This window comes from Octodon degus, unplaced genomic scaffold, assembly GCF_000260255.1.
Source record: "Octodon degus isolate 3935 unplaced genomic scaffold, OctDeg1.0 scaffold00244, whole genome shotgun sequence".
In the NCBI taxonomy this organism is placed as follows: domain Eukaryota; kingdom Metazoa; phylum Chordata; class Mammalia; order Rodentia; family Octodontidae; genus Octodon; species Octodon degus.
Window position 1 is genome coordinate 144,380 of NW_004524820.1, and position 7,197 is coordinate 151,576.

Here is a 7,197-nt window from a genome sequence, read left to right on the forward strand (position 1 = left end):
ATAGAGCAATAAAGACTTTCCAAAAAATGGCCCCTTCGAGAAATTGGCTACCCAACCAGTGTTATACAAAGAACACAAATGAACACTAGAGAGTCTCAATGAGGCCAGCATCACCAAAGACACTGAGAGAAAAATACATCTAGTTGGGAGACTATTTAAATAAAAGGGGAAAAAATTAGAATCAGAATTCCACCTAGCCTTGGAAGGAGGCAGTAGTCATGGCAATGTTTGAGCAGGTGAGAGCGAATGTGGGCAAGTTGCTCAAGGGTATTGACAGATATAATCCTGCAAACCTGGCCACCCTGGAGCACTATGTGGAAATGCAGGCCAAGGAGAATGCCCATGATCTGGAAGCCAACCTGAAGTTGTACCAATTCAACCCAGCCTTCTTTCAGACCACAGTCACTGCCCAGATCCTGCTAAAGGGCCTCACCAACCTGCCTCACACCAACTTCACCCTATGCAAGTGCATGATCAACCAGGCATATCAAGAAGAGCAACCTATTCATCAGATTCTGTATCTTGGGGACCTGCCGGAGACCTGTCATTTTCAGACCTTTTGGTAATCCCTGGATGAAAACATGGACCTCCGGGAGGGCATAACTGGCTTTGAAAACTCTGTCCAAAAATTTATCTGCCACATCATGGGCATCATGTACCAACACATAGACTGCTGGCTGCTGGCTGAGATACTCAGGGATCTGTCAGACAGTCAGCTGCAGGTGTGGATAAGCAAATACAGCTGGAGTGCAGATGAGTCAGGGAAGATTTTCATCTGCAGCCAGGAGGACAGCATCAAGCCCAAGAACATCATGGAGAAGACTGACTTTGACAGTGTGTCCAGCATCATGGCCTCCTCCCAGTAACTGCAGCCCTTTTATAATGACTTGTTATTCCGCTCAGGGAAAAACAAGTCAGCAATGGAAAATAATTCAGTAACAAGATTCATTAAATGCCCTTCAAGAATAACTGTCAATATAAATATCCAAAGTCTTACTCAAATGGCACAGATTGACACTTGGATTAAAAAATAAAACCCAACTATATGTTGCCAATAAAAAATATACCTCATACATAAAGGATAACATAGACTAAAAGTAGAAGGGTGGAAACTGATACTTCACGTAATAGGACATGAAAGCAATCATGAATAGCTATCTTCTTTTCAGATAAAATGTACTTCAAGCTGAAGCAGATCAGAAGAAAAAAAGGGCTACTAAATATATTGATAAACAGAACTATTCAACAGGAAGAGATAACAATTATAAATATATATACATGAATACCAACACACCAAATTTCTTAAAAAAGAAATACTGCTTCATATAAAATGTCAGATAAATGTGAGCACAAACATAGTGGCACTCACTAGTACCCCACTGTTGCAAATAAGTTAACCAGATAAACAACAATGACAAGAAATCAAAGTGGAGCCACATGATGAAAAATAAATTTAACAGATATCTATAGTGTGTCCTCGAACAACAAAATACACATTTTTTTCCTCCACAGTACACAAAATAGACCACATTTTAGGACAAAAATCATGCTTAAATAAATACAAAAGAATTAAGATATTTTCTTTCACACAGCCAAATCACAACACAAAGAAATAGAAACCAATAGCAAAAGAACCACAAAAATGTGCAAACACATGGAGATTGAATAATACATATATGAATAATCATGAGTAACAGAAGAAATTAAGGAAAAATTAAAATATTCATAGACCCAAATGACAATGGTAACACAAAACACCAAAATTTGTGGGACACAATGAAAACAGTTTTAAGAGGGGAGTTTACAGCTCTGATTGTTCACTGAACCAGATGTGCAAGTAGTGCAGGGATTGAGAAGGTTCCCTGCCTCTTAGGTTTTTTAAAAACAATATTTTTATTTATTTGTTTGTGTGTTAGTTGATACATTGTGTCAATTTGGCTGAATCAGCTCCCGGCAGCATGGGGGCCTTGCCCTGCAGGTGGGCAGGGCCCAGGAACTGAGAAAGGCTTCCAGCTGCCCTGCCCCATTTCCTGCCTCCTGCCACCCCAGCCCACTTCCATGGAGAAGTCTCAGTCTTCGGAGCTTGGTGTTCGCAGCCACTCCACTTTGGAGGAGCTCCGATCTTCACTGTGGAGCGCTGGTCTTTGCAGTCAGCACAGAAGGAAGAGAGAGGCTTGATGGATGCCGCAGCAGCTGCTCCTCCTCTGCTCTTCATTGTTTTCTGTAACATGAACTGCTGTTGTTTGCCTTGGAGCCAGCGGAATAAGGACTGAACTCTCCAGTAACTGTGAGTTAAATAAACCTTTCCTTCCTTCATTTTGAGTGTCGGGTATTTGTCCCAGCAACGAGTAAAAAGTAACTAAGACGGTTTGGTACAGGGTCTCACTGTGCAGCCTGGACTCATAGTGATCCTCTTGTCTCAGCCTCCCCAGCACTGGGATTATATGCGTGCCCAACACACAGGGTTTTGGTGGCCAGCATGGCATGCTGTACCAGGGATCAAACCTGAGTCCTTGTGCTTATGAGGCAGATGTTTAGACTGCTGAGCTATCTTCTCGGCCACCATGCTTCTGATTTTAAAAGCATCTGTTGTTGAATTTTATCTGGTGGACTTTTACCTGAGATTACCTTCCTCTAATTTGGTATGTGTTAACCCCCCTCCACCTTGTATCCACATACCAGCAGACATTGGTGGCTTTTTCAGTATGTTGTGAGCACTGTTGCCTGTAGTCCACCATGATAGTGTGCCCTATGAGTTGATCTTCATCACTATGATGATATGGAATGAATGTCTAAAACCAGAATGACATAAATACAGAGCACAGGCTGTGGAAACGCAAGAATCTACTAATAGTTTAGAGCAGGAACTGACAAATCCTGTCATTGAAGTTTTAATTCAGAAGGATTTATGTATAAACAGTCCTCTCATTAGCTTGCAAACTTTTGAAGCTGAGCCATATAATCAGGTCTAGTAATTTTTTTTCTAACACACAACTGGAACATTATACCTATTTATAAATATAAGGTATAGGGGCCTGGCCTTAGCTCAGTTGTTTAAGTGGCTGCTTCCACAAAGCTGTCAGCCTCAGGTTGCTGTAGTTTGATCCCCACAACAGTAGAGCCAGCCAAACCACCCCTGAGGGCATTCGGAGAAAAAAACAAAACAAACAAAAAAAAAAAACCTTATTCGGGGCTGGCGAGATGGCTCAGTGGTCTAGAGCACCTACTTGGAACAAGCTTGGCAAAGCACAGGGACCACGGTTCAATCCCCCAGCACCACATGCCAGCCAGCCCCGCCCCCTGGTGGGCTGAGCTGGCCACACACACACACACACACACACGCACACACAAATAAATAAATAAAAAGAAAATTATTTTTAAAAAATTAAAAAAAATATAAGATATAAAATTCAAATTTGTAAATATGTGTGGGAAAAATTAATAATGCTGAGAGATTAATAATAGTCACTACGCAGGGTAAAAGTAGAGGTTATCAGAATTTATTTAAATTTATTTGTATGCCCTGATTTCAAACTATCAAAAAATTTGGTCAATAATAATCTTTGACAATAATAGTTTTAGGTTTTTAGTGAATTACAAATACCATTGACATGAACAACAAAATGTTTTATGTTAAAAATATCTTGCAGGCTGGGCATAGTGGTACAAGTCTTTTATTACAGCACTTGGGAGGTTGAGAAAGGATTGCTGTGACTTTGATGTCAGCTTAGGCTTTAGTTGTAGGCTAGGCTGAACACAGAATGAAACTCGGTCAAAAAAAGATAAAAACTTTTTAAATAAAAAATTTCCTTATATATGTTTCAGAATATAGCACATTTTATTTTATTTCACAATTATATTTAACCAAAAACATGAAGTTATGTTGTTATACATTCTCATTAACATTTAGCATTCTTATTCCTTATATTTGAAAGAGTCAATTATTTTGTATTTATTCCTTTGCTGGCTTTTATTTATGGACCAGATTATTTTATGCTTCTCCCATTAGCAAACAAGGAGATCATGCTGTTTTAGAGTTTTTGGGCCCATCTGCTAATTCTTAAACATAGTGTAATGAACCCTACTTTGTTCTATGTATTTAAAGATGCACTCTGTACTAAAAATCTAGGAAAGTCTAAATTTAGGCTCTCTGTCAAAATTTTCTTAGTCTTATTGTTATTGGCCCATGATCATAGCAAGGCCTGAGAATCATGCAGAAGTGTTTTGGATTAAATCAGTTACAGCAGCTGTCTGAATTTAAGATAATTTCTCTTCCATGATTTACCCATTCAATCATAAATGAGCAGGTAATGTAAGTTCTGCCAAAAAAGATATGTGCCTACAATTCAGACCTATGTCAAACTTAGAGAATTGTACACTGCAGCACATAGTTCTAAAACGGGTACATTTTCTCCTTTGGGATTGCTATCCTCAGTTTGAGAGTGTTCGATAGTGAAGCATTTTCATCCTGCTGTTTAATTATGTTTTATTACTTTATTTGTTGTTTGCTCTTGTTTTTTCTGTTGTAGCTAAAGTAAATGGGCTTTTAAATTTGGTTTACTCTTGACAATAATATATCTCTTTTACTTCAAAGAAAAGAAGCTTATAAAAATCTTATATGACATTTGGACATCAAATGGCTCTTGCATTTTATTTAATTATGTCAAACAGGAACATGTGGATTAAATTTCCCCCCAAATACTGCACTCATTGGCCTAATACTGTAGGAAAGCTCCCAAAGAGCTTCAGAATATTTATTGTTGCTTATTGACTTTTCCAACAGTAATAAAGTTATGGAGAAAATAATAACTCACAATTTTGGTCTCTTTCCTCGGTTATGTCAAATTGTTGGAAGACTGGTTTCAATGTAAGCATTTGGGCCAGGAATATAGCTCAATGGCACAAGTTCCTGCCTGGCAAGTACAAGGTCCTGAGTTTGATTCCTGGTACAAAGAAAATATAGGCATTCATTTATAGGCAAAAGTAATAGTTATTGGGACAAAGTTTGTCCAACAACATGCTTTATTTTGAAAGTGCCCTTTCTGTTGGAATAAAGTCACTTATTCCTTTGTGGAGATAGATTATTCTGGAACTTAATTAGTAAAAACACATCCTGGAGTTAAATATTGTCATAATTTTTAACTGATATATTCATGTATTGTTTAAAGAAATGAAAAGTTTTTCTTTTTTTGAAAAGTTTCATTTCATGTGACATATTTTGTAAAATTACACTCATATCAATTCACAGACTGATACTTATGAATTTGCTTGTGAAAGAATAAATAAACCATTACTATCCTTTTGCTCTGATAATGCAATTTTAAAAAATGATAAAATCTTATTTTTTATTTTTTCCTTGCTTTTTTATATAAATATTAGCTTACTTACACTGATAAATCTTTCTCTCTATATATATTTTTAAATTTCTAAGGTCTGACAATTATGAGAATGGTAAATTGGTCAGATGTGTAAACCTACTGGCAATTGTGTATAAAGCAACTGGGAAATCCTCTTTTTGAATGATTTAGTGATATAAGAATATTGTGTCAGTCAGTGCTCATTAGGGAGATACTTTAATGTAAGATATTTAAATATATGATTATTCGCAAGGTACACTTACAATGGTGACCTTCAGAGTCAGCTGTGAAAAGTACGGAGAGGTTGTCTTGGAGAGCCAAAGAATCCTGTCAAAGGTCAAAGGCCTGGAGCTCATGTGATGTCTCATGTGAGTTGATGTCAGGTCTGCAATGGAAGACTGAGAGGTCTGCAGCAGAAGGTGAAGAGTCTGTGCTGAAGCCTGGAGACAACTTGCAAGGGGAGGGTGAAGACTGGAGCACCTCTGAAGAAACAGAAATGAGCCATACTTCCTTGTTCCTCTTTACATTCCATTCAGGAAACAGGACTACTTGTTGGTGCCCCTCTCACCTCGGGTGGGTCTTCTGTCTTCTGTAAATCCCTTCCGCCACAGCCTCAGCTAGGCTGATCCAATTAGTAGGGTGTTTCTTATCCAACTGACACAACTGTCAACTATCATCTTTATCAATTTTAGTGAATATATTTTTGTCTTCATTGACAATAGTGTGAGAGAAGAGCCAGGAACCAAATGGTCTGCCATGGCCAACCAGGGCTCCATGTAATGTAGATTAGAATCCCTGATGGGAGTTACTTTTGTCACCTTTCTTGGCCTCACTGTTCTGCAGTCTCATCACTATCTTCTGTCTCGCATAGGCATGCAGAAAATATCTCTTGTCTTTGAAGCACATGTGGGACACCTGAGATGGCTTCTGTGCCACCTATTAAACAACCCTGCAGGCCTACTCCCTGTTTTGTTTTTCTTTCCTACCTTGCATGTTTGGATTAGTTTCATGCACTCACTTATTTCCAATGATGCAGTCAGGAATTCAGCACACATTAGAGTCTCAGTCAGTGTTTTCTAAGGAGTTGATGCCTAAATCAACGATGCTCTGCTATAATTATTGTGGAGAAATGTATATATTGCCTAAAGAGACATGTTGTTATAATATGTGTAAACAATGACTTGAATAAAGAGGATTTAATATTGGAAGTTTTACTGGAGTCTGAAAGCCCTCTAGGTTGCACATGGTTTTTTTTTATCAAAAGAATTGCATTTCTGGTTGAAGAAAAACCCTGTTCCTCATCAAAGCACAGCATGTAATGGACAGAGCAGGACTCTAGGGCCTTTCTTGGGCATATGGATTAAAATATTGCATCACAGTATGTAAAAATAGGGTGCTGCTGAAGTGGTGATGAGCCAGGTGGCCATGCTGCCATTTTATGGGGAGAACCTAAAAGATGAACAGTGGAACAGGAAAGCCTCACAAACAGAACTTACACACAAGAGGAGAGTCTGGAACGTCTGCAGATATGACAAAATCCTTCTGTGGAGTTTTCAGATATGTTATATATCAAAAATTTAGAAAAAACATGGTTATATTATGTACTAATTATACTCTGTACATTAATGTGACATTCTGAAGTTCATTGCATATTTCCTTATTTTGTTTTTTAAACAATACAAAATAGTGATAGAAAAAATAGCATTATAAACATTACAAAACTTCACTAAATGAAGTAATAGGACTTCAACAATGGTTGCTGTATTGTATGATGTTATCTTTAAATTAGTAGTTTAGATTACCAGATGTAAATGTGCAAGATTTGTTTATAGAAAAAAAA

At 37.8% G+C, this 7,197-nt stretch overlaps 1 pseudogene; it reads left to right on the forward strand.

Annotated features, from left to right (window-relative positions):
• Positions 1–218: 218 nt before the first annotated feature.
• Positions 219–866, forward strand: LOC101582684 (annotated as a pseudogene).
• Positions 867–7,197: the final 6,331 nt, after the last annotated feature.